The following is a 6,446-nucleotide window of genomic DNA, read 5'->3' on the forward strand; positions in this document are numbered from 1 at the left end:
CTTATGTAGATGTATGCTTTTATTCCTATGTACTTTAAGAGTGGCTACTTTTTGCAAGTAGTTTTTCTCGTTTCTTTTTTCTAGACTTCTGAGCATGTTGAGCAATGAAGGTGCTTCCTTCTACTCCAGATTTTAAGAATCACATCTGGTAAGCTTCCTGCTTGATCGTTAAGCTTTGCCATGGCTCACACACCTATTTCTTAAGGAAGGATAATGCCCATTCTTTCCAGGGAATGACATGAATGTTATTGTGTATTACCCCCTTCATATGTCTGACAATGTTCCGTAGTATGTACGAAAGAGTTTGTATTTCTTTTATGCATAATGAGTTTGTATTTCTACAAGCAGCCTACAACTATGCAGATGAAGAGAGAACGTCACCAAGCTACAACGTAGATTAAGAGAGAATTTTGTCAATGTGTCTCTACAAATATGCAAATTAATAGAGAACGTCATCATTGGAGGGTAGAGAAAAAACTTCAATCCCTAAGGGCATCCGTGAGCTTGTAGAACAAACCAAGAAAGAGGTAATGATCTGAGTTCTCACCAGATTTTGCCTGGCACAACCAACAACCAACAGTAGCTGATTTCAACATGTCAACAGCCCCTAATCTCCCTTAAAGCTCGACCTGTTGGCAGCCACAAATTCAGATTTATGTATCTGAATACATCTTCAATGCACTGATCAGTACTTTGGAGACTACCAAGTAACTTTACATACACTACCACATAGAAACATAGCAGCCCCAATACTTCGATTATACAGTGAATTAACGACTCAAAGAATCAAAGAACTAGCTCAAAAAAAAAACACGAATCGGACGAGAAAACAACACGTCTAAAGTTAGAGGGAGAGATGCCTGAGTGGGACACTCACATACGAGAAATTGTGACGCTGCCAATCGAAAGATGCAAAAAAGATCGTCACTGCTGGATCACGAGAGAGAGAGAGAGAGAAGAAGGGTACCGGCCCTTCTGCTGAGAGCAAGATTCGGGCTGCATCGATCAACGGGGTGGTGATCAGTAGTGGATGGTCGATGGAGGGAGTCGATTGTGTGGATATATTATTATATAAAAAAGAAAAGCTCTGCGCAGTGCGGATTGTGCTCTCAATCAAAGGTGGTGTCAATGAAAGGTGGTGCATGATCAAGTTAATGCCATAGGGAATTTGGAAACCTCGATGTCGTACTATTGACATATAACGTAATCCACAAAAGGAGATGCCCACAATGATTAAGTTTCGGTCTCGACACACAGTGACGTAGGGAGCAGTGCACCCAACGAAGGCAGTCTGAGAAATCCCTTAGTGCTTACTACAGGAAGTAATTGCAGAGGGGAAGCACAACAGTTGTTTCGGTCGATAGTTTTCAAGCCGACGTCTAGACTATGTTGAGCAGCTTCGACGCCCTTAGTGTCAGTATCGATGCTATTTCTTCCAAGCTCATCATGATGCTGGGCTTGAGGATCCATCAATCCCTCGTACTCAGATGTTTTGGGTTTACTGGTGCAACCACCCATGGTGCCCGGTCCTTGGAGATGAACAAAACAACGGTGTATGGTGTGATTCCCCGAGAGGGAATGCTGTTCAGCAAAAGCAAGCATACGTGCGGAGAAGCTGAGAAAGCAAGCGCTGCAATGCAGAGTGCGGAGAAGCTGAGGAAGCAAGCGCTGTAATGCAGATGAGTGAACTTTTGGCATCTGTGAACTTCTGACACACAACGTAACTACTAACGTGAATCGTGATCACGCCCATATTTTAATCGAATCACAACGACACAGAACACTACAAGTAACGAGACTCATAAAACCACCTCCAACTTACACAAAATGGCGAAGCGTCACGATAGCAAGGCGAAGCGTCACGATAGCTGTTTGTCCCAACTCAAGGATCCAAGAACAAGGTGTCAAGCATGGGAGACGAGAGGAAAGCAATCTACGAGAGCAAAGGCCAAGCTGCACTCTGGCACAACCTAATATCTCACAACGGCCTACATTATGACCACTCAAGTGGCAGCGCCGTCGGCTTAACCCATTCCTCTAAAAATAATCAAATTAAAATAATCAAATTAATTAATACTCCTTAGAAAAAGGAATGCCCTCCTCCCCACCTCTAGAATTTGATCCCATAGGTGGTCTCCTTTAAGATCTAGTGGGTAGCTCATCGCAAGCCACCATGGTCTCATATTATATATATAATTCCACAGCTTTGCAACTACTTGTTTTTCAGAATTGTCAAGTATAAATCGTTACGTAGTTCGAATTTATGAGCTTCTGTAATACAATTGAATGGACCCGAATCAGTTTCACTAACAATGGATTCCGGGTGCTGTTACTACTCTGTCCATGAAGATCCATGTACTTCTTCAAATCTGTGTCCATGTATTCAAATACCAGGTTCAGAAGCAGCTCGCTCTTCTTCTGAACATGCTCTATGCATAGCAGCCTACAAACAATGGAAGGGTTGCTCAATGTGAAAATGGAAGTAACAGGACACCACAGTTAGCGAGGAATTAGTGAGCAAAAAGAGACAGAAGAGAAGCTAAAAGTAAAAGAGGAGTTGTTATGACAAAAAGCTCCAACGGAAAGCCGTAGCTACTATATCAACACACAAAAAAGGGACAGCAGCACCAAGGTACTAGTGGATAGCCTAGCTGCCTATGAGAGCCATAGTGCTAGCAGTTGCAAGAGAGGGAAGAACGAGACCTTGCGAGTTGAGTAACGACCTTGAATGTGGAGTAAGTAGTAGAATTGCAGAGGAGATAAGGCTGCAACATAGAAAATAAAGGCCACAGGAAGTTGGCGCGCTGATAGCCGAGCTACAAGTGGACACAAATAGAGGCTTGAATGAAGGGATGGGTTGTGAGAGAACCTATTTGAAGGAGGCATGGTAGGGAAGGCACTTGAGATGGTAAGAAGGAGGAGGAGAGCAAGTCGGTTGATGAAGTTGGGATGTAGTGAAGCATAACCAAAGGAGTCGAGAGCTTAATAGAGATGCAGGAATTTCAAAAAAGGAGGCAAAGAGTAGGATGGAGTGCTTAGTGCACCAAAAAATAGGGGTTACAGAGGTGAGGTGCAAGTGCGAGGATGTAAGGATAAGAGCTAGAAGGTGGCAGTGCATAACGGTGCATAATGGCTCCAAGATGGCGGTGTATAACGGTTAGGGGGTGTGGTTTGGTGGGTGCTGTGTGTAACTGAAGGTGCATGTGGAGATAGATAGCACTTTTCATTTGCACTGAGTCCAAATGAGTAAGAAGGTACAACGATAAATTAAAAAGTTACATGGTAAACAACCATAGGAAATTAAGAAGGAAGCAATTAAAGGAAAATAATCACTATATAAGTATATATATAGGGAAAGTATCTAAAAACTCAAATGCAAGTTTAAAATCACATATACCATAGGAGCTCATTAATCATGTATTTTAGATTATGGATTGCATTTACATTTTATGCAATATCAAACGGCTTCATGTTCAAATAGACAAAACCTCTACATTATTATCATTCTAGCAAACATTAAATGTTAACACTAAATTATACTTGATTGCACAAGTCTTCTTTTGGTGCTTAATTCTATAGATCTACCCAAATTTTTAAATTGTATATATAATATGTTGGCGAAAGTTTCCAAATATATTTATCTATTATATAAAACTTTGGCGAATTTTCATGGACTTTATTTATAATTTTATAATCTTAAAGGCTAAACCTAGCTCTTTTTTTAATTTTAGTTTCAAATTCTGGCGAATATACTAAGCTCTTATTTTTATAAAAGCATATAAACTTTCACAAGCCATATAAAACTTTCGCTTATTAATGAAACTAACACAAAAAAATCATCCATGGTTCATGGTTTGTTCACATATAGTAACAACACTCATGACTCCAACCTGTGACTCACTCTGGGTATGGCTCTTGGTTTACAACTGGGAGATTGGACAATGACTATGTATGGTGATCCCCATGGGTCAAACAAGGTAAAACCTCAAGCATAATACTAAAAATCATTTAAGGGGGACATCCCAGGGTAGGGAACCCTTATTGACCATACACACATAACAACTTAGAAGATATATGGGTCATCACCCTTGTTAAGATTGAATTGGGTGGTGAAAGCAGTAGTCTCTTCTTGTTCTTCTTCTTGATCTTTTGCAGGAGAATAAATCACCAAATCATCACCATAGAACTTAAAAAGTCTATGATCTCTGGCTCTTTTCCTCTTCTAGTCTTGCTTCTCTGCATTAGAGTGGGTGTAATACTTGTTGTAGAAGCATAGTCCAATGCAAGGTTTTATTTGCATCCTTGGTTTCCTCATCTTGGAGTCGAGATCCTTATGTTTGTGAAATCCTCCTTCATAATCTCCTTGGTGTGCTCAAGATTTATCACCTTGATCATATCACATCCAAGTTCATGACTTACAATCTTTTTAGACATTGAAGTCAAGGCAAAGGACCCAAGAGAAACTGGTTTACTTACCATTTATGTCAGGTAGGAAGCTTTGGGCATTTCTTTCTCCTTGTGAAGACACAAAAGTGAGTAGGCCTTACCACTTGATATATCAACCAAAGGCAGTGTCTATACTCATTACAAGGATAGATCACAGTCAACACTCAGTAAATTATGAGTTAACAACAAAAGCCCCAAATCTTAGTTACTTGGTCAACCCTCAAATCCACAAAACTGCCAAAATGTGAACTAAAAAATGAGCAGAGATTGGAGGTTAAAATTCAAGCTATAGAAGCAAGCATTGAAGGGGATTTTGCAATGAAATGAAACCTGTTTTACCAATGAAGACCCCCTAGAGAAGAATTGCGCAATGCTGTGTCAGAATTATCAGGCTATTAGCCTTAGCCCTTTTAGTGTAGAGGCAACGATCAATTTCACTCCTTCTAAAACCCTGGGACCGAATGAAAGCATCAAACTTCTGATACCATTCTCTAGGCGCTTGCTTCAGACCATAGAGACTCTTCTTCAGCTTGCAAAATAAATGCTCTTTGCCCTTTTCTTTAAAGCCTTCCGGCTGCACCATGTAAATTTCCTCATGCAGATCCCCATGCAAGAAAGATGTCTTGACATCTATGTGCATAAGCTCCATATCTTCTGCTGCCACTAGTCCAAGCATGCATCTAAGTGTGGTCATCTTCACAACCAGAGAGAATATCTCATCAAAGTCCACACCCTTCTCTTGCTTGAACCCTTTAGCGACCAAATGGGCCTTATACCTAGGCACATCATCACCTGTGACCTAGCATACTCCCACTTGCATTGATCCTCGTGCATCATAGCCTCTCTGTAGCAAGAAGGCTCCCCGCAATCACTAAGCATCACATAGTCTACCCTAGAACAAACCTATTAGGCAGTCTAGACACTGTAGATGATCTTGTCAAGGGAATTTCAGCTTGCTGTCCCACCTGCATATCAGCCACATTTGGCTCATCATTTCCACCAATAGATGATCCATCATCTACCCTTGATTGTATACCTATGGGAGTACTTGGTGGTACCATTTCATGCACATTTGGTGCATGGACAGCTTGCTATCTATCAACATATGCAGGTGGATTCACATCCTGGAAAGTGATTCTCCTCTTTTCCACATCCCTCATGGGTGCCTTATGCATCTTCTTCTCATTGAAGACTACATCATGGCTGTGTATTATCTTCTTTGCTTCTGGATCCCAGAGACGATAGCCCATCTCTCCACTTTCACCATAACCCAGAAAGATGCATTTCCTAGACTTAGGATCTAGCTTCTTTCAAAGCTCTTTTGGCACACAAATATACGCAAATGAGAGTAAGAGGGCTTCTTGCCACTCCATGCCTCTTCAGGAATACCACTATCCAAAATCTTACTAGGTGATCTATTGATCACATGCACTGCAGTCTTCATTGCCTTAGCCCAAAAACCACCAGAAAGACTTGCATTGGAAAGCATGCATTGCAACCTTTCTTGAATGGTACGGTTCATCTTTTTTGCAACTAGATTTTGCTCTGGAGTATGAGGGGATGTGAGCTCCCTCTTAATCCCACTTGTATCACAAAAATGCTGAAAGTCATGAGAGAGATACTCTCCACCATTGTTAGTCCGTAGGCATTTAAGCATTCTACTTGACTGATTCTCAACCAAGGCCAACCATTTTTGAAATACCTGGAACAATCACTTTTTTGAGCTATGGCATAAGCCCACACTTTCCTAGTTGCATCATCAATGAATGTCACATAGTATTCAACCCCCGCCTAATGACTGTGTAGGCGTGGGACCACATATGTCTGAATGCACCAAATCAAGCTGTTCAAACTCTTTCTTTCACCTTCTTTTATGGGCTGATTTAGTCTGCTTCCCATAGAGACAGTGCTCACAAATTTCAAACTCAAATGCGGTACATAACCCAAACGGCATAAGAGTTTCATCCCATTTTGGCTCATATGGCCCAACCGGCCTAATG

Source organism: Dipteris shenzhenensis, chromosome 32, assembly GCF_047967505.1.
Source record: "Dipteris shenzhenensis isolate YYH24624 ecotype China chromosome 32, Dip_SZ_1.0, whole genome shotgun sequence".
Lineage (NCBI taxonomy): Eukaryota > Viridiplantae > Streptophyta > Polypodiopsida > Gleicheniales > Dipteridaceae > Dipteris > Dipteris shenzhenensis.